At 45.3% G+C, this 21,241-nt stretch overlaps 1 protein-coding gene and 1 long non-coding RNA gene across 11 annotated transcripts in view; both read left to right on the forward strand.

Moving 5' to 3' along the window:
- Window positions 1-274: 274 nt before the first annotated feature.
- Window positions 275-8,571, forward strand: LOC144333454 (uncharacterized). Its single transcript, XR_013402110.1, has 2 exons — window positions 275-580; window positions 1,095-8,571. It is a non-coding gene; the product is annotated as an uncharacterized LOC144333454 (long non-coding RNA).
- A 6,476-nt stretch (window positions 8,572-15,047) lies between these two features.
- The window catches only part of CFLAR (CASP8 and FADD like apoptosis regulator), a 50,072-nt gene continuing 43,878 nt past the window's right edge, over window positions 15,048-21,241 (forward strand). For 3 of the 10 annotated variants that reach the window (XR_013402112.1, XM_015110712.3, XM_015110718.3), the window contains exon 1: window positions 15,048-15,401. The gene's annotated coding sequence lies outside the window, so the exon portion shown is untranslated. Of the gene's footprint in view, window positions 16,609-16,678; window positions 17,887-21,241 lie in introns of those variants that run through there. The other 7 variants (XR_013402113.1, XM_015110713.3, XM_077957364.1 and 4 more) reach the window with 3 other exon arrangements.

Genomic DNA, 21,241 nt, shown 5'->3' on the forward strand with positions numbered 1-21,241 from the left:
TTTGGAATTTTTCAGCCATTATTTCTTTAAGAATTTTTTCTTTTCTTTTTTTTCCTTTGAGACAGAGTCTTGCTGTGTTGCCCAAGCTGGAGTGTAGTGGCGCAATCTGGGCTCAATGCAACCTCTGCCTCCCAGGTTCAAGTGATTCTCCTGCCTCAGCCTCCTGAGTAGCTGGGATTACAGGCACCCGCCACCACATTCGGCTAATTTTTGTTATTTTTAAAATAGAGACAGGGTTTCGCCATGTTGGCCAGGCTGGTCTCAAACTCCTGACCTCAGGTGATCCACCCGTCTTGGCCTCCCAAAGTGCTGGGATTACAGGCATGAATGAGCCATAGCACCCAGCCTCTTCAAGTATTTTTTCTATCTCCCATCCCCTCCTTCAGCGAATTTAATTACACATATATTAGCCTCCCTGATACTGTGTTATGGTTTCACTATTTTTCTCTTTCAGTTTTTTTTTTGTTTTTCATTTTACTATTTTTTTTTTTTTTTTTTTTTTTTAGACGGAGTCTCGCTCTGTTGCTCAGGCTGGAGTGCAATGTCACAATCTTGGCTCACTGGAACCTCCACCTCTCAGGTTCAAGCGATTCTCCTGCCAGCCTCCTGAGTAGCTGGGTTTACAGGCGACCACCACCACACTGGGCTAATTTTTGTATTTTTAGTAGAGATGGGGTTTCGCCATGTTGGGCAGGCTGGTCTAGAACTCCTGACCTCAAGTGATCTGCCCACCTCAGCTTCCCAAAATGCTGGGATTACAGACGTGAGCCACCATGCATGGCCTCTGTATTTCATTTTAGATAATTTATATTGTGTGTCTTCATGGTCACTAATTTTTTCTTCAGTATCTAATCTGCTTTTAACCTCATGCAATGTATTCTTCACCTCAGACATTGTAGTTTGCATCTAGAAGTTTTTTTGTATGTGTTTTTTGGTGGTGGTTTGTTTTTGTAGAGATGAGTGTCTTGCTATGTTGCCCAGGCTGGTCTTGAACTCCTGGCCTCAAGTGATTCCTGTCTTAGCCTCCCAAAGTGCTGGGGTTCCAGGCATGAGCCACCACATCTGGCCCATCTAGAACTTTTTTTCTTTTTCAGAGACAGCGTCTCACTCTGTCACCCAGGCTGGAGTGGTGCAATGGCACAATCATAGCTCACTGTAGCCTTGAATTCCTGGCCTCAAGGAGTCCTTCTGTTTCAACCTCTTGAGTAGCGGAGAGTGTGTGCCACCGTGCCCAGTTAATTTTTTTATTTTCTAAAGATGAGGTCTCTGTTTATTGCCCAGGTTGATCTCAAACTCCTGGCCTCAAGCAATCCTCCCACCTTGGCCTCTCAAAGTGCTGGGATTACAGGCGTGAGCCACTGCATCTGGCCCCATCTATAGTTTTAATATGAGTCTTTATATCTTCCGTATCTGAACTTACATGCTCAGTCTTTCCTCTATCTTATTGAAATATGGCTATAGAATCTGTTTTAGTATCCCTATGTACTAATTATTTTGCTTGTTTGTTTTTGTTTGTTTGTTTGTTTGTTTTACCTCACCTCAAAAGCCAAGGCAAATATACTAATTCTATTACCTATGGCATTTCTGGGTATAATTCTATTGATTGATTGATTGTTATTTTTCTCATAGGAGTGATCTTTTCCTGGTTCTTTGTTCTTTTGTAATTTTTTTTAAGAGATGGAGTCTTGCTACTTGCCCACGGTAGAATGCAGGTAGATATTTTGTCTACGCGGTTTTTTAATTGTTTCAGGCAGGAGGGTACTCCAGTCCCTGTTACTCCAGCTACCAGAGCAGAACATGTAAATTCACTAGAACCACAAATAGTTGTGTATACTTCATTTAGGCTTTTCCACATTCTTAGATTTACATGGCCTTACATGTGCAAAGAATAAAGCAGTCAGAGTGCAGTGGCTCACACCTGTAATCCCAGCACTTTGGGAGGCCAAGGCAGGAGGATTGCTTGAGCCCAGGAATCCAAGACCAGCCTGGGCAACATAGTGAGACCCTGTCTCTACAAATAATAAAAAATTAGTTGGGCATGGTGGCACGTGCCTGTAGCCCCATCTACTGAGGATTGCTTGAGCCTGGGAGGTCTAGGTGTCAGTGAGCCATGATCATGCTACTACACTCTAGCCTGAGCAACAGTGGGAGCCCCTGTCTCAAAAAACAAGCAAACAAAATAGATTAATCAGGGGGATAAAAATAAAAAGTAAAAAAAAATTAATATACAATCACATAGGAGGTGCAAAGCACCTCCCTGATAAATGTCTTCCAAGTAGAATGTATGTTAATTTTTATTGAACATCAGAGAATATATTTTTCTCTGGATATGGTATTTTTGACTAATATTTGCACAGAAATTGTTCATATTTCTGCCCCCCAAAAAAACCTCAAGATAGTATTTTTAAGTAAAATTATGTGCTTGAAAAGTCTTACATTGTGTCCCAAATACAATTGGTGGAATACAGAATCATGTGTAGATATTTTTCCAACTTTTTATTTTCAAACCTGAAAACCAGGCTGGGTGTGGTGGCTCATGCCTGTAATCCCAGGACTTTGAGAGTCTTAGGTGAGCAGATCACACGAGGCCAGGAGTTCAAGACCAGCCTGGCCAACATGGCAAAATCTTGTCTCTACTAAAAATACAAAAATTAGCTGGGCATGGTAGTGCACGCCTGTAGTCCCAGCTACTCCGGAGACTGAGGCATGAGAATTGCTTGAACCCAAGAGGTGGAGGTTGCAGTCAGCTGATATGCCAATGCATTCCAACCTGGGTGACAGAGAGACTTTGTCTCAAACAAAACAAAACTCAAACAAGACAAAACAAAACCTGAAAACCAGAAAATTTAAAGAATACACATATACCCTTTACCTACAGACACCAATTGTTAACATTTAGCCACAAGTACTTTATCTCTCTAGACACACACACACACACACACACACACTTTGCTGAATCATTGACAGTAATGTGCAGACACCATGATATTTTACCCCTAGATTCTTCAGTGTGTGTTTTCCATGAACAAAGACATTCTCCTACATGATCACAATATCACTATCATACCTGCAGTAGACTGAATGTTTCCCCCTGAAACTCATGTTGAAACCTAATCCCCAGTGTGATGGCATTTGGAGGTGAGGCCTTTGGGAGGCGAATAGGTCATGAGGGTGGAATCCTCATGAATGGGATTGGTGCCCTTATAAAAGAGATCATAGAGAGCTCCCTTGTCCCTTCTACCATATGAGGGCACAGTGAGAAGATGACCACATCTATGAACCAGAAATCAGGCCCTCACCACACTCTGAATCTGCCAGTGATCTTGGATTTCCCAGCTCCAGAAGTGTGAGAGATAAATTTCTGTTGTTTATAAGCTACCCAGTCTATGTTATTTTATCATATCAGCCCAAATGAATTAAGACAATATCCATGAAATTTAACATACACAATAGTATCTAATGTATGGGCTATACCAAAATTCCCATTTACCTGTAACTGACATTTATCCTCTTATCTCCAAAATAACTCTTCTCTGCCAGTCATGGTGGCTCATGCCTATAATCCCAGCACTTTGGGAGGCTGAGGCGGCTGGATCACTTTGAGGTCAGGAGTTCGAGACTAGCCTGGCCAACATGAAGAAACTCCATCTCTACTACAAATACAAAAAATTAGCCAGGCGTGGTGGCAGGTGCCTGTAATCTCAGCTACTTGGGAGTCTGAGGCAGGAGAAACACTTGAACCCGAGAGGTGGAGGTTGCAGTGAGCTGAGTATGTGCCACTGCACTCTAGCCTGGGCAACAAGAGCGAAACCCCATCTCAAAAACAAAAACAAAACCCTCTTCTTCCTTTTATGCCCCTAATAGTTATGGGCCCTCCCCAAAGCTAAACCAATGCTCTCACCAAAGCAAAGCATGCCCAATTCTTCATAAACTTGACCTACCATCACTACACATAGTATTCCATTTATTCTTACACAAGAAGGTCTTCACTATCTCTATTATAAGAAAAATTAGGTTCAGAGAGATTCATTAACTTGGCTACAGTCACACAGATATTTATTAAGTCTCAGAGTCAAAATTTGAACTCAGATCTCTGACTTCACAGCCGATGTTCTTTCTGCTACACCACACTGTCTACTGTATTAAATCTATATTACTTTTTTTTTTTTTTTCTGAGACAGGGTCTCGCTCTGTCTTTCGGGCTGGAGTGTAGTGATGCAATCACAGCTCACTGTAGCCTTGATCTTCCGAGCTCAGGCGATCTTCCCAGCTCAACCTCCCAAGTAGCTAGGACGACAGGCTCATGCCACTATGCCCAGCCAAATCTATGTTACTCTGACTAATGGAGATCACAAGGCTTTTGTTTTATTTAAATGAGACTTTCATTTATTTTATTTTATTTTATTTTATTTTATTTTATTTTATTTTATTTTGAGACAGAGTCTCGCTCTGTTGCCCAGGCTGAAGTGCAATGACTGAATCTCAGCTCACTGCAAGCTCTGCCTCCCGGGTTCACACCATTCTCCTGCCTCAGCCTCCCGAGTAGCTGAGACTACAGGCGCCCGCCACTTTGCCCAGCTAGTTTTTTGTATTTTTTAGTAGAGACGGGGTTTCACCGTGTTAGCCAGGATGGTCTCGATCTCCTGACCTCGTGATCCACCCGTCTCGGCCTCCCAAAGTGCTGGGATTATAGGCTTGAGCCACCGCGCCCGGCCAAGACTTGCATTTATTACTTACACAGTGATTAATAAGCATACAAGTTTTAGTGTTTTCTCTGTTAATTCTTAGTAGTCTACATTCTAGGATCAGTTTGAGGGTACAGCTAGTTTTGTTCTTAGAGACACCCTCAGAACCTAGAATGACGCCTGACACTTAGTAAGTACTCAACGAATGTCTACTGGATAAATGCATGAATTAGACTAAGTACACATAGACTCGAAAGAAATATACAAAATATGTTTTCAAACTGATTTTCTAACCCAGCAAGGGCTGTAAACATTCATTGTAAGAAGTTGATCAAACAGGAATTTACTCTGCTGCACTTTTTTTTTTTTGAGACAGGGTCTCATTGTGTTGCCCAGGCAGGAGTGCAGTGGTGCAATCATGGCTCACTGCAGCCCCAACCTCCTGGGCTCAGATGATCCTCCCACCTCAGCCTCCCAAGTAGCTGGAACCACACGCTCGAGCCACCACACCTGACTAATTTTTGTAATTTTTGTAGAGACAGAGTCTTGCCATTTTACCCAGGCTATTCTGCTGCATTTTTAACATTTTCAACTTCATTTAGACCATCACCTCCTCTCACTCAATCTTGCCATTACGCTTTTGCTCAATTTTCAGACCCAGCATTACTCTCAAATCCTCCTTCTGCAATTCCAGCTTGAAGTCTTCCTTTTGCTCTCATCTTTAACCTATAAGCAACATTTTTATTATACATTATATTTTACATTGTTCTTATTGCAGAATTTATTATTTTGCATAAATAATGATCAAAGGCAATATTTTCCCAGTTATTTGGTATCATCATTTAAGTGAATCTTCCAGATAACTCAAGTCTATAAGAATTAAACCTTTTAAAAATTTGAATCTTCTTTCACAAAAAGCCTTCTAAAATGCATTAAATATTTTGCTCCCTCTTAAAACAGCATGCACAGAACATTTTAAACCTTTTTCTGACTCAACCTCTGACCAAAAGCATCTGTGATCGCACTGGTCCATGGCAGAGATGCCATGACAGAAAATGATTTTTCTGTCATTTTCATCACATATTATTTTGCTTCATTCATCACCAGCGGCCACTTCTTATTCCTGATCCAGCTCTGGAAGCTCCTTCCTAATTCTCAGCTCATTATAATGTAGGAAACCAGCCAAAGGAACTTGTTAACATTTGTGATGAAAATAACTAGACCCCAAGGATCTTCCAAACAAACTGAGTTAGTTTAGTGACACCTTTTTTGTACATGCAAATGCCTCTTTTTCTTTTTTCTTCTTTTTTTTTGATGGAGTCTTGCTTTTGTCGCCCAGGCTGGATTGCGATGGCGCCATCTTGGCTCACTGAAATCTCTGCCGCCTGGGTTCAAGCGATTTTCCTGCCTCAGCCTCCCGAGTAGCTGGGATTACAGGCACACATCACCATGCCTGGCTAATTTTTTATATTTTTAATAGAGACAGGGATTCACCATGTTGGCCAGGCTGGTCTCAAACTCCCAATCTTAGGTGATCCGCCCGCCTCAGCCTCCCCAAGTGCTGTGATTACAGGCACCTCTTTTTCTTAATAATCCCTAATTCTTGGCTAGGTTGTTGGGTAAAAATTATCTCCTGATAAGGCATTACCTTTTATATATTATCAATAAAATTATATGTATAAATACATGGAAATGCATGCATAGTATTGCATTATTCAATAAGGGTTTTACAGCTCAATGTCCCTTTTAGGAATTCCTTGAGGACAAAGACTCTATTTCGTTTTTATCTTTTTCTTTTCTTTTCTTTTCTTTTTTTTTTGAGCCAGTCTCCCAGGCCAGTGCGATCTTAGCTCACTGCAACCTCCACCTCCCAGGTTCAAGCAATTCTTCTGCCTCAGCCTCCGGAGTAGCTGGGAATACAGGCATGCACCACCACATTCAGCTAATTTTTCTATTTTTAGTAGATGGTTTCGCCGTGTTGGCCAGGCTGGTCTCAAATTCCTGACCTGAAGTGATCTGCCGGCCTTGGCCTCCCACAGTGTTGGGATTACAGGCGTGAGCCACTGCATCTAGCCTCTATTTCTTTGTGTAGTACTTGGCACATAGTAGGAGCTCAAAAATGTTTGCCAATGAATGGATATTATAGTGTAGCCTTCTGGTGTGACATAAGTTATTTTTTAAATTTATTTGCTAGATTATGCAACAAAGCAAGACCCTTTCTCTACAAAAATTAAAAATATTAGCCAAACACCATAGCATATCCCTGTAGTCCCAGGTTCTCAGAAGGCTGAGACAGGAGGATTGCTTGAGGCCAGAAGTTTGAGGCTGCAGTGAGGTATGATCATACCACTGCACTCCAGCTTGGGTGACACAGTAAGACTCCATCTCTGAAAAATAAAAATGAATAAATGGCCGGGCATGGTGGCTCATGCTTGTAATCTCAGCACTTTGGGAGGCCGAGGTGGGTAGATCACCTGAGGTCAGGAGTTCAAGATCAGCCTGACCAACATGGTGAAACACTATCTCTACTAAAAATACAAAAAGTTAGCTGGACATGGTGGTGGAGGCTGAGGCAGCAGAATTGCTTGAACCCAAGAGGTGGAGGTTGCAGTGAGCAGAGATTGTGCCATTGCACTCCAGCCTTGGCAACGGGAGCAAAACTCCATCTCAAAAATAAATACATAATAAAAATAAAATAAAATAAAGTATTTGCTCACTTGCACTTAACTATGGGGGGAAAGTTTTGGGAAAAGGTGAAATGGAAGTTGTCAACATAACTTCTAAGCTCCAAGTGTAGGACCTTTGCTTTTTCCTTCCACTATATTCCCAGAGGCTAGATCAATGCCTAGTACATAGTATTTAATTTATTTAGCACCTGCTATATGCCAGGCATCTTATTCAGAGACAGGGTCTCACTCTGTTACCCAGGCTGGAGTACAGTAGTGTGATCACAGCTTACTGCAGCCTTGAACTCCCGGGCTCAAGCAATATGCTCGCCTTGGCCTCCCGGACTACAGGTGCTTACTACCACACTGAGCTGATTTTTTAAAATTATGTTTGTGGAGACAAGGCCTCATTATGTTGCCCAGACTGGTCTTGAACTCTTGGCCTCAAGTGTTCCTCCCACCTCAGCCTCCCAAAGTGCTGGGATTACAGGCATAAGCCACCTTGCCTGGCCATGCCAGGCATATGCTAAAGATTAATTTGTGGCCGGGCGCGGTGGCTCAAGCCTGTAATCCCAGCACTTTGGGAGGCCGAGACGGGCGGATCACGAGGTCAGGAGTTCGAGACCATCCTGGCTAACACGGTGAAACCCCGTCTCTACTAAAAAATACAAAAAACTAGCCGGGCGAGGTGGCGGGCGCCTGTAGTCCCGGCTACTCGGGAGGCTGAGGCAGGAGAATGGCGTAAAAACCCGGGAGGCAGAGCTTGCAGTGACCTGAGATCCGGCCACTGCACTCCAGCCTGGGCGACACAGCGAGACTCCGTCTCAAAAAAAAAAAAAAAAAAAAAAAAGATTAATTTGTGTACTCATTCTATGAGGTTGGGACTATTACTGTCATTCCCTTTTTACAGATGAGAAAATTGAGGCACAGCCGGGCGCGGTGGCTCACGCCTGTAATCCCAACACTTTGGGAGGCCGAGGCGGGCGGATCACAAGGTCAGGAGATCGAGACCATGGTGAAACCCCGTCTCTACTAAAAATACAAAAAATTAGCCGGGCGCGGTTGTGGGCGCCTGTAGTCCCAGCTACTCGGGAGGCTGAGGCAGGAGAATGGCGTGAACCCGGGAGGCGGAGCTTGCAGTGAGCCGAGATCGCGCCACTGCACTCCAGCCTGGGCGACAGAGCGAGACTCCGTCTCAAAAAAAAAAAAAAAAGAGAAAATTGAGGCACAAAGAGGAAACTTACCGAGAAGTTCACTCTGCTAGTGAGAGGTAGAGCTGGAATGCAAACCCAGAACTAGTTCCAGAGGCAGTACTATTAATTCTTATGTAATAGTGCCAGTTATATTTCTGGAAATGACTTAGTTTTTTTTTTGTTTTTTTTTTTTTTGAGACGGAGTCTCGCTCTGTCACCCAGGCTGGAGTGCAGTGGTGCGATCTCGGCTCACTGCAACCTCCGCCCCCAGGTTCACGCCATTCTCCTGCCTCAGCCTCCTGAGTAGCTGGGACTACAGGCGCCCGCCACCTCGCCCGGCTAATTTTTTGTATTTTTAGTAGAGACGGGGTTTCACTGTGTTAGCCAGGATGGTCTCGATCTCCTGACCTTGTGATCCGCCCGTCTCGGCCTCCCAAAGTGCTGGGATTACAGGCGTGAGCCACCGCGCCCGGCTGGAAATGACTTAGTTAACTACTAATTTCTGCATCTTGCTTTGCTTGTGAAGTCTGTTGCTACAAATCTACAGTTGACTATTTCTATACAAACCCAGCTGTCTTAGTCTGTTTTGTGTTGCTATAAAAGAATACCTGAGACTGGGTAGTTTATAAAGTAAAGAGGTTTATTTCACTCGTGGTTCTGCAGGCTGTACAAGAAGCATGGCACTGGCATCTGCTTGACTTCTGGTGAAAGCTTCAGGTTGCTTCCACCCGTGGTGGAAGGCAAAAGCCTTCTCTCATGGTGAGAGAAGAAGAAACAGAGAAAAAGGGGAAAGTGCCAGGCTCTGTTTAACAAGCAGCTCTTGTGGGAATTAATAGAAGAAAAACTCCCTCACCGCTAAGGGAAGGCATTAATCTATTCATGAGGTATCCGCCCCCATGACCCAAATACCTCCCATGAGGCCCACCTCCAACACTGGGGATCAAATTTCAACATGAAGTTTAGAGGGGACAAATATCCAAACCATAGCACCAGCATATTAGAATTAGGTGTTTATTTATTCTTCTCAAGAATGTATTTTTTTTTTTTTTTTTTTTTAATCGAGACCGTGCTGGCCAACATGGTGAAACCCTGTCTCTACTAAAAATATAAAAATTATGGCTGGGCGCGGTGGCTCACGCCTGTAATCCCAGCACTTTGGGAGGCCGAGGTGGGTGAATCACAAGGTTAGGAGTTCAAGACAAGCCTGGCCAACATGGTGAAACCCCGTCTCTACTAAAAATACAAAAAATTAGCTGAGTGTAGTGGCAGGCGCCTGTAATTCCAGCTACTAGGGAGGCTGAGGCAGGAGAATCGCTTGAACCCAGGAGGCAGAGATTGCAGTGAGCTGAGATCACGCCACTGCACTCCAGCCTGGGTAAAAAAGTGAGACTGTCTCAGAAAAAAAAAATTAGCTGGGCATGCTGGCACGCGCCTGTAGTCCCAGCTACTCAGGAGGCTGAGGCAGGAGAATTGCTTGAACCTGGGAGGCGGAGGTTGCAGTGAGCTGAGATCATGCCACTGCAATCCAGCCTGGTGACAAAGTGAGACTCCATCCAAAAAAAAAAAAAAGAATGTATTCTTTTTGAACTAAGTTTATTTATTTATTTATATATATTTTTTGAGACAGGGTTTCACTCTGTCATCGAAGCTGGAGTGCAGTGCTGTGCTCATGGTTTACTGCAACCTCAACCTCCCTGGCTCAAGTGATCCTCCCACTTCAGCCTCTTGAGTAGCTGGGATCACATACATGCATCACTACACCTGGCTAATTTTTAAATTTTTTTGTAGAGACAGGCTCTCCCTATATTGCCTCGGCTGATCTTGAACACCTGGGTTCAAGTGTTCCTTCTGCCTTGGCTTCCCAAAGTGCTGGGATTATAGGCATGAGCCACCATGCCCAGCCAAGAATATATTCTCATAGAATGTCAGAGGAGTTGAGGCGGGATGTGTGACTAAGAGAGTAGATATAAAGTCATTGCTGTGGCTATTAATTCTCTACTTCCCAAGTCACCCACTGTGATATAAGGAAAAGCATTAGATAAATTCTTGGCATCCTGTCCTAGTTCTGTCACTAGCTAGTTGTGAGATTTCTCAATTTATTAACTCACTTTAAGCCTCAGATTCTTCATCTGAAAATTGGGTCGTGGTTGAGGGAGTGAGATAATGTTTGGATTAGATCAGTTGTTCTGAACTGAACTGTATGTTGAAATCATACAGGGAGCTTTAAAAACTACTAATCCCTGAGTCTCACTCTCAGAGATTTTGATATAATTAGTCTGGAATGGTACCTGGCCACTGAGGTTTTTGAAGCTCCTTGGGGACAGTCTAACGTGCAGCCAAGGTTTACCACCAGTGAATTTGACGAAAACGTGAACATTTGTTGCTACTTTGTGAAGTGTGGAAAGAGAAAGTCAGAGAAGCTTAAGCAATACTGCCCTTGGACCCAGGCACTCAGGGTCCTGTTGTGGGCCCTGATTTAGAAGGGCCTTGCTCCAGCTCTTCTTGGGCTGTGCCCTTCCCTCAGGTGGGGAGAATGATCAGAGGTGGGAGGAGTCTGCAAGGTCAAGAGGACATGCCCACACTGAGACCCTCTGTTTAAAACCTTCTTTGGGGCTGGGTGTGGTGACTCTCATCTGTAATTCCAGCACTTTGGGAGGCCAAGGCAGGCAGATCACTTGAGGCCAGGAGTTCAAGACCAGCCTGGTCTTGACCTCGTCCTGACCTTGTCTCTACTAAAAATACAAAAATCAGCCGGATATGGTGGTGCGCGCCTGTAATCCCAGCAACTTGGGAGGCTGAGGCAGGAGAATCACTTGGGCCTGAGAGGCAGATGTTGCAGTGAGCCAGGATTGCACCACTACACTCCAGCCTGGGCGACACAGCGAGACTACGTCTCAAAAAAACAAAAACAAAAAACCCTCTTTGGGTACCCAAGACCTGATGTTCTCTACTCAAAGAGCCCTGAGCCTCCCACCAGGGCCTACATTGGCCTCTTCCCCAAGTCTATACCCCAGGGACAAACTGTGCTGCAAGTATGCACATCCCTAAGCCCAAGGGGTGGCTGATTGTAAGAGGATGTAAATGGAAAGTGGACTGCAGGTGGGAGTGTCAACATAGGTGTATAGTCATTCTTTGAGGGCTGCTGAAGCCAAAGGATGAGGATGGCACAGGGGTAGGGGGTTAAATGCCTGCCCCTACTGGTTTGCCAAATGGGATGACAATATGGGCTTCCAATGTGAGCCAGAAAAAGCCCTCAGGGAATGACATATGGATATGCTGGGTTAGAAGTCATACTGGTGTGTGTTGAAGTGGTGAGAATCAGTGGGCATGCAAGGTGGGCCTGGGGTAAATCCACTGTGATGGTTCTACTGACAACCAGAAATGGCTTTCACTTGGGATAGGGTGCGTTGGAGGTGGTGATGGAGGTGCTAAGCTAGGTGTTCTTGAATAGTAGTTTCCAAATTAAGGACAGGTGCTGATCTGTAATAAAATTTTCTTGGTGTACTGAAAAGATAAGAAAGGCCAAGAGCAGCGGCGGTCATGCCTGTAATCCCAGTGCTTTGAAAGACCTAGGCAGGAGGATCGCTTGAGGCAAGTTCAAAACCAGCCTGGGGCCAGGTGCGGTGGCTGAAGCCTGTAATCCCAGCACTTTGGGAGGCTGAGGCAGGCGGATCACGAGGTCAGGAGATCGAGACCATCCTGGCTAACACGGTGAAACCCCGTCTCTACTAAAAAATACAAAAAACTAGCCGGGTGAGGTGGCGGGCGCCTGTAGTCCCAGCTACTCTGGAGGCTGAGGCAGGAGAATGGCGTAAACCCGGGAGGCGGAGCTTGCAGTGAGCTGAGATCTGGCCACTGCACTCCAGCCTGGGCAACAGAGCAGACTGTCTCAAAAAAAAACCAAAAAACAAAAAACAAAACCAGCCTGGGCAGCATAGCAAGACTTCCCCCAACCCACGACCTCCACTTCTACTATATATAGTGTATATATATGAACACGATACATATACTATATAGTATATACATATATACATATATATACACACATATATGTGTGTGTGTGTATATATATGTATTTTTTTGAGATGGAGTCTCGCTCTGTCTCCCAGGCTGGAGTGTAGTGGCATAATCTAGGCTCGCTGCAACCTCTGCCTCCTGGGTTCAAGCAATTGTCTGCCTTAGCCTCCTGAGTAGCTGGGATTACAGGCGCCCACCATCACACCCAGTTAATTTTTTGTATTTTTAGTAGAAATGGGGTTTCACTATCTTGGCCAGGCTGGTCTTGAACTCCTGACCTCGTGATCCACCCGCCTCGGCCTCCCAAAGTGCTGAGATTACAGGCGTGAGCCATTGCGCCCGGCCACAAATTTTTTTTTTTTTTTGAGACGGAGTCTCGCTCTGTCGCCCAGGCTGGAGTGCAGTGGCCGGATCTCAGCTCACTGCAAGCTCCGCCTCCCGGGTTCACGCCATTCTCCTGCCTCAGCCTCCCGAGTAGCTGGGACTACAGGCGCCCGCCACCTCGCCCGGCTAGTTTTTTGTATTTTTTAGTAGAGACGGGTTTCACCGTGTTAGCCAGGATGGTTTTTTGTATTTTTTTAGTAGAGACGGGGTTTCACCGTGTTAGCCAGGATGGTCTCGATCTCCTGACCTCGTGATCCGCCCGTCTTGGCCTCCCAAAGTGCTGGGATTACAGGCTTGAGCCACCGTGCCCGGCCTCAAAATTTTTTAAAAATTAGTTGGGCATGGTGGCACCTGTAGTGGCACACCTAGCATGGTGGCATGCTAGGACCTCTAGTCCTAGCTACTCAGGAGGCTGAGGCAGAAGGATCCCTTGAACTCAGGAGGCAGGAGGTTAAGGCTGCAGTGAGCTGTGAGCGGGTCACTGCACTCCAGCCTGGAGTGAGACCCTTTCTCAAAAACAAACAAAAAACCAAACTTGGATAACTGACAAACAGTTTAGTATTTAATTACATGGAAAAACCAACAAAACAAGACAATTATTAACTCCAGAAAAAACTAAAAGTTGTGTGGGAAAGGAAAAGTAATCATAGTTTGGTACATTAACTTGGCTGTGACTACCGTTTACATGATTGTAATAGCATATGTACTGAAGATTAATCAGAATCAGAATGTAACTATCTTGGGAAGATGGAGAGATTAAAAAAAAAAAGGTTGGGGGTGAATATGGGGTGAAAGTAATGGAGAAAAAGAGCTAAAGTCTCCTCTTGTGTCTCAGCACTCCACCCAAGGTAGAGCCTCTGAATGGAAGAAGGACTTTGCCACCTCTCCACCACACTTCCCCAGGATTTAGCTTCAGCATCAGGTAGCTAGGGGCAAGATGAGAAATGCTGACATGCTGGTCTCTGACTGGGAGCTGTGGGAAGACAGAGGTTCTTAGTTGCAGCCGTCTGGAGTGGAGTCTGTCTTGCTGCACAAAGGCAGAGGTTTGCTTTAAATACCACAAACTCTCACATTCTGATGCAAGAATTTTTATAGATTTTTTGGAATACATGTTTCTTCATTTGCTGTTTGCCCTTAGGACCATTTCAGACGCTTAAAATAGTTAATGGTTGTTTGTTGTTTTAAATAATTTTCAGTTTCACTAGGGGTGAATCCTGAGCTCTTCATGCCGTCCTGCAGTTAGTCTCTCTTGGTATTATTCTTCACCTTTCCTGTGAGTTTAAAATTATTTCAAGAAAAGTTAAAGCTTTTTAAGAATCACAATAAAGTAGATAGATAATAGGAATAAATAAAAACTTAGCGGGGCGCGGTGACTGACGCCTGTAATCCCAGCACTTTGGGAGGCCGAGGCGGGCGAGGATCACTTGAGGCCAGGAGTTGGAGACCAGCCTAGCCAACATGGTGAAACCCTAAAATTAGTCGGGCATGATGGCCTGTGCCTGTGGTCCCAGCTACTCGGGTGGCTGAGGGGGTTGGATGGCTTGGGCGCAGGAAGTCCAGGCTGCAGTGAGCCGTGATGGCGCCACTGCCTTCTAGCCTCGGCGACAGCGCGAGACCCTGTCTCAAGAAGGAAAACAAAAAACAACATACACACAAAAAAACCACAAAGTGCGTTCACGTTTGCTATGACTCCCAGACATCAAATCATAAACACTCGCGCCTGGCTGGGTGGCTCACGCCTGTAATCCCAGCAGTTTGGGAGGCCGAGGCGAGCGGATCACAAGGTCAGGAGTTCGAGACCATCCTGGCCAACAGTGAAACCCCGTCTCTAATAAACACAAAAATTAGCCGGGAGTGGTGGTGCGCGCCTGTAGTTCCAGCTACTCGGGGGGCTGAGGCAAGAGAATAGCTTGAACTAGGGAGGCGGATGTTGCAGTGAGCTGAAATTGCGCCACTGCACTCCAGCCTGGGCCGCACAGTGAGACTCCGTCTCAAAAAAGAAGAAAGCAAGCAAGCAAAAAAAAAAAAAAAACCCCAAAAAACCTCGCAGTGTTTACTCCTAACGCGTGGAACTTATGTCGACATCCACCCTCGGTTACTGCATACTCAGTCACACAAGCCAAAGCAGGAAACAGCGAGTTGGCAGCCTCACCGACGAGTCTCAACTAAAAAGGACTCCCGGAGCTAGGGATGGGGACTCGGCCTAACACAGTGAGTGCCGGCTATTGGACTTTTGTCCAGTGACAGCTGAGGCAAAGCCCAGGGCTATCCAAAGACCACGGGAGGGGGTGTGGGAGAGAAGCGCTGCGAACAGCCATCGCCCAGCACCGAGTCCGCTTCCGAGTCCGCTTCCAGGCTTTCGGTTTCTTTGCCTCCATCTTGCGTGCGCCTTTCGGGCGTCTAGGGGAGCTAAGGCTGAGGTGTCAGCGGCAGGAGAGTCCGGCCGCGACAGGACGGTACGTGCCCCACGCTCTACCCCCCGCCGGCGGCGCCGGAGCTGTCCCAGACCCCAAGCCCCGACGCCCGGCCCTGAGTCAGCGTTGCAGCAGGCCCTGAGCCGCCGCGCGCCCACGCGCCCACGTCCCACTCCTGCCGCTCCTCACAGCCCTGCGCTCCGGGAAACTGCAGGTGGCCGGCAGTGGCCAGGGGATGGCGGGGGCGCTTCTGGAACCTGACTCAGTTTTGTAGATTTCTTATCTCGGTTGTTTACCGCGGGCTGAGCGGAATGCCCCCGCTTCCGCTTCCGCCCCGCTCCGAAACCCCGAACCCTTTCTGCTGGCAACTCCGCCCCGGATTCCCAAAAAGGGGCGACCTGGGCCACTGCGGTCCGAGCTTCACCCCAATGGACCTGAGAGACCGGAAGTAAACCTTGGCTAACTCTAGCCGCCCCCTGCAGCCGCAACCGCAGAGGCCCACCCGCGAGCTTCAGTGGCGGGTCCTCAGCGTTGTGTAAACTTTGCTTAAAATGATCTTGAGAGTTCAATTCTTGGAGTGAACTGTTGAGAAGATCTGGCACTTTTCCTTTCGAAAGTTGTTGGGAACGTGGACTTTCCCAACAGTTGTGTGTGCGTTCGACCTCACTCAGTGGGAGCCGCCGCCCTGTAGGGAATTTAACAATAGCCTAGTCAGGGCTGTTATTTTCCAGAGCAGTTTAATATCTATTTTGCCCAAGTGCAAGGAAAGCTTGCCTTGGAAAAGCTGGGAATGCCTGACTGAAGAAACGTTTTTAGAGCCTTTTAAAATGAACCTGTTTCTGCCATTTTTCCACCGCTTCAAAAGGACTGGGAAATGTAAAATGACTTCAAGATGTTCTTACTTGAGAGTGTCCGGATTTGGACAGAAGGCCATGTTCTTTTAATATTAACAGTGGCACGCAGTAGAACAAAGGCCACTGAAATTCAGAATTAGTTTTTGGCTCCACGGAGTAGGAAGTAAATTCAAGGACGCCAGAGGTCTTACGAATGTTTTAATTGGTTGACATTTGAAATTTGTTCTTAAGCAATGAGGGGTGAAACCAGTAGGGGGTTAGCATATAGCATAAGTAAAGCGTTTTGAATATCAACAAACTGCAATAATCTAGAACTGAGAGCGGGCTCTGGAAGGTTTGACCTGCTTTAGAGAGAGATTTCAGATAAGAAGAACGGAGTTTTTGGCCCTTTTCGGGTTGGTGATTCCCCTAAATAACCTTACAAAAGTTTTGTTTAACAAAAAACCTGGCTCGAGCTCCAAGATCTTTTTTTTTTTTTTTTTTTTTTTTTTTGAGACAGAGTTTCACTGTTGTTGCCCATGCTGGATTGCAATGGCACAGATCTCTGCTCACCGCAACCTCCGCCTCTCGGGTTCAAGCAATTCTCCTGCCTCAGCCTCTCAAGTTGCTGAGATTACAGGGATGCACCACCATGCCCTTAATTTTGTATTTTTAGTAGAGACGGGGTTTCTCCATATTGATCAGGCTGGTCTCGAACTCCCGACCTCAGGTGATCCGCCCGTCTCGGCCACCCAAAGTGCTAGGATTACAGGCGTGAGCCACCGCGCCCGGCCCAACTCCAAGATCTAAACAAAAAAGACTGGGTCGAAAGGGAGTTTTGAATGTTTACTGTTTGCTTTACATACATTTAATGTTTGTAAATGTTTGCTTTACATACATTTTCTTGTTTTGTTAATACTTGTTTTACTTACAGCTTTTGGGTCAAATGTCCTCGTTAAAATGGCTTTCTCTAGCGACTTTATGTTTTACGTTTCTGTTTGTAACTGACATTTGACCTCCTTACTTGCTTCCTTACACCGGTTACTTGCTTCCTTATACTTGCTTGCTTCCTTGTACCGGTTTCCAAGGTGAAGCCATTTGCAGGGTCGCTGGGTTTCCCCCTACCCCCGAAAGTCTTGCATGACCCGGGGTGGGCGGGATTACGTGCAGTTTTTTGAGCCTTGGGCTGGGGGCCTCCAGGAAGCTGAAACGGAAATTGCCTAGGCCCCTGGGGCATCGGAGGTCCTACCGCAGCTCCTAGTAGGTGGTGGGGGCGCACCGGCGGTCCCCACTCAGTCCTGGTGGGGCCGCACGTAACTGTCCTGAGATATGCATAAGCCCTTTGACCACGCATGGAGAATATCACCACCCAGAGACACGCGAGTGGCCCTGTGCAAGTTTCAACTGCGCGGGGGCGGGGAATTCCGCAGACAGGATTCGAGAATTTATGTCTTGTAACATTTCAGCCGGTGGGCGGCGGGGATTAGGCGTGAAGCGGTTCAGTAGGCAGAGGTTTTCGGACGCCCTCCGGCGAAGCCACCTGTTGATATATTTGACTTTCTGTCCTCGTTCCTCATCCCATCTGGAGCATTTCCAATTCTGCTTTTGCGGAGCAGCAGGTCTGAGCTTGTACGGCGAGGGTGGGAGTTGGTCCCGGCGGAGATCCAGTGGGAAGAGCCGACGGCTGCCCGGGCGTGAGTAGATGAGAATCCTGCCCGATCCCCGCCCCGGGGCTGGTGTCGCCCTGGGCTCCTGAGACGTTGGGGCACTGTCCCCCGATACTGGCAGAAAAGGATTGAGTCCTCGCTTTTGGCCCTAGGTCTCCTCCTTGAGCCTCCAGTGGACTCACAACACTCCGAGGCATATTGCTCTTTCAAATACCAGGAATGGACTCTGGGGAATGGGGCACCCTTGAAGTCTGATTATTTCTTCCCTGTAGAGCCCCAGGGGCTAATTAAACTCGTGTTTATGGACTCCAATGCCTCCTTGCCTTTAATTCAGTATAATCCTACCAACATTTATTGAGCTTCTCTGGGCCAGGTAGAGTTCTGGGTGCCGAGGACATAGAAATGGATCTAAACTTGGTTCTTGTCCCCATAACCTCACAATATGGTTGAGGAAGACTCAACAGTTACCTAAACACAGGTAACTTCGAGTCAAGGCAGTTTAGACAAGATCCACTGACAGCCTGCCTGGAGGAAGCCTGTGGGCCATGGTGGGGCAGTTATGACACCATGGGTTCTTTTTGTTTATTTGTTTGTTTGTTTTGTATTTTCTTTTAGTATGCCCAGGTAACTTGCAGAACCCAATCGTTCTTTCTTACTATAGATCGGTGAGGTGAAAAGCACTATCATTATTGGAATGCCCTGTATCTCCCTTATACTCTCCTCCTGGCATCTCCCCTCAGAAGACTTGACACCCCACCCTGGTGCCCTTTCTCTGTACTTTCATATGCTCAGCGGCTGTCTTTGCACTTGCTTCAGGATCGTACCTAACATTCTGTACTGTAATGCATTTTCTTCAGACACTCTTCAGTCAAGTTGTATTACAATTACCTGGGTTAAAATACATGCAAAGTAAATAGAGAAAACCCCCAGGGGTTCATTCCCTACAGATAACCAAAGGTTTCAGTGTAATGTTTTGTTTTGTTTTGTTTTGTTTTACCACATTTGTGCTCTCAAATACAGTCTTTTACATATTTTTTTTAAAAAACACTCATAATATTTTTGTTTTCTAGTTTGCAAAATATTTCATTTTTTAAAATTGTGTTTATTTACAACCTGCTTTTTTCTAAAAAAGATTCAAGGTGGGGCCTTTTTTTTTTTTTTTTTTTTTTTTTCTAGGTGAGATCTTGCTTGTTGCTCGGGCTGGAGTGCAGTGGTGATCATAGCTCACTTCAGCTTCTAACTCTGGGCTCAAGCAATCATCTCACATCAGCCTCTGGAGCAGCTGGAACTACAGGTGCGCACCACCACACCCAGCTACATTTTTTTTTTTTTTTTTTTTTGAGACAGAGTGTCACTCTGTCGCCCAGGCTGGAGTGCAGTGGTGCTATCTCTGTTCGCTGCAGCCTCTGCCTCCTGGATTCAAGTGATTCTACTTCGAAAATTGCTTGCTTTTCTACACTTGTTCTGTATTTTGGTCTCCACTTCTAGCCACTTTCTTTTTTTGGTGATTTAGGTTTTTGGCCCAAATAGATAAACATCTTCTACATTATTTTTCTCTTATTCTCGATACTGAGTTGCCATCTTTGTTGATTTAGTACTTGTTATGAAAGAGAAGCTACACACCACTTGATACTACTTTCATCTGCATACTCAAGATAATTTGTATCTTCTGCAGTGAACTCTTCAGTTGAAGAAGTGAATCATTTATATGTATATTTATATACTTTAAAAAATGTAATTGAAAAATCCTCTCATAGTTACTTACTCCAAGGTTTAAAATGTTTCCCAGGGTAATGAGTTTCTTTAGTCATGTGACTTTAGAAATGGGAACCAAAGCTACCTTACCTACTTGTGAAATTCTTGAGTTTTCTCCTTGAACTTCCTTTGTATCTTCCCTTTGGCTTATATATCTGTATTTTTTGTTTGTTTTTACTTGCAGCTTTCAAAAGTAGTTTTCTTTTTTTTTTTTTTTTTTTTTTTTTTTTTGAGACGGAGTCTTGCTCTGTAGCCCGGGCTGGAGTGCAGTGGCCGGATCTCAGCTCACTGCAAGCTCCGCCTCCCGGGTTTGCGCCATTCTCCTGCCTCAGCCTCCGGAGTAGCTGGGACTACAGGCGCCCGCCACCTCGCCCGGCTAGTTTTTTGTATTTTTAGTAGAGACGGGGTTTCACTGTGTTAGCCAGGATGGTCTCGATCTCCTGACGTTGTGATACGCCCGTCTCGGCCTCCCAAAGTGCTGGGATTACAGGCTTGAGCCACCGCGCCCGGCCCAAAAGTAGTTTTCAAAGTCAATGAGATTGTTTAAAAGAGTAGGTACCTGACAGTCTCTTGCTTGAATACTATCTGGTGAGTAAACCAAATTCCCTGCAACAATAACCACAACTTTGAATCAAGAGTTAAATGAAAAAAGTAACTCCTTCACCGTTTACTGAGCACCTACTGGGGCTAAGGAATGGGAGCACGTAGATCTCTCTCTGCTATCTGGAGCTCCCTGTCTGGTTGGAAAACAGAAGCAGCGCAAAAGTTTCACTCAAAACCTTGGCCATGGTATGCTATTGAAACCCCATAGTTCAGATTTTATACTTGACTTGAGTTCTATTCTAAGCCATGGCTGGATTATTTTAATCTGGCAAATAATCATAAGGCTGGATTATTTTAATCTGGTAAGTAATTATAAGGTTGTGCTCCGTGATGGAGCTGTTAATAAAATATGTGGTAGCACAGGCAAGTTATATATAGCACAAAGCTATACCCCCAGAGGAGACACTATATCAGTTGCTGTCTGCCTAGGCTTTCTGTAAATGTGCTGGCTATCATTCAGCCTAAATGTAGAATGAGTCTATCCCTTTAACCTGGGTAGTCACCAGGAATGTCAAGGAACCTAGAACAAGGAACCAGGCAAGAGATGAGAAACTAGGGGGACGGATGTGTAGGTACCAGGGATGGTGATGAGACTGAAGCAAGTGGGGAATTTTTATTTTTAATTTTATTAAATTTATTTAATTTAATTTTTAATTTTTATTTTTATTTTCTTCTCTACTTTTCTCTATTTTCCAGATTTTCTTAGAGCAAAAAGCAGGTAGTGCTTTTTATAGAAAATGAATGCTATATAAAAGTAATTTTAAGAACTTTATATCCCTAGTATCATGTACAATTTCTGACTTTGAACAGAGCTATCTCCCAAAGGGCCAAGTTTGGCCCTTTAGTTACAATGGAGAATCTGTTGTGTAAACTGAGCAAATATACCTGCCAAGTTGAAATTTAATTTAAGCCAATTGTGTCTAGATTAACTTAAGAGAATGTCTCCTAAATATTTTATTGCAGTAATGTAGCATAATTGATAGTATGCTATTCTCTTGAATAGATGGGATTGTTTCTTGAGCCA

Source organism: Macaca mulatta, chromosome 12 (genome assembly GCF_049350105.2).
Source record: "Macaca mulatta isolate MMU2019108-1 chromosome 12, T2T-MMU8v2.0, whole genome shotgun sequence".
Lineage (NCBI taxonomy): Eukaryota > Metazoa > Chordata > Mammalia > Primates > Cercopithecidae > Macaca > Macaca mulatta.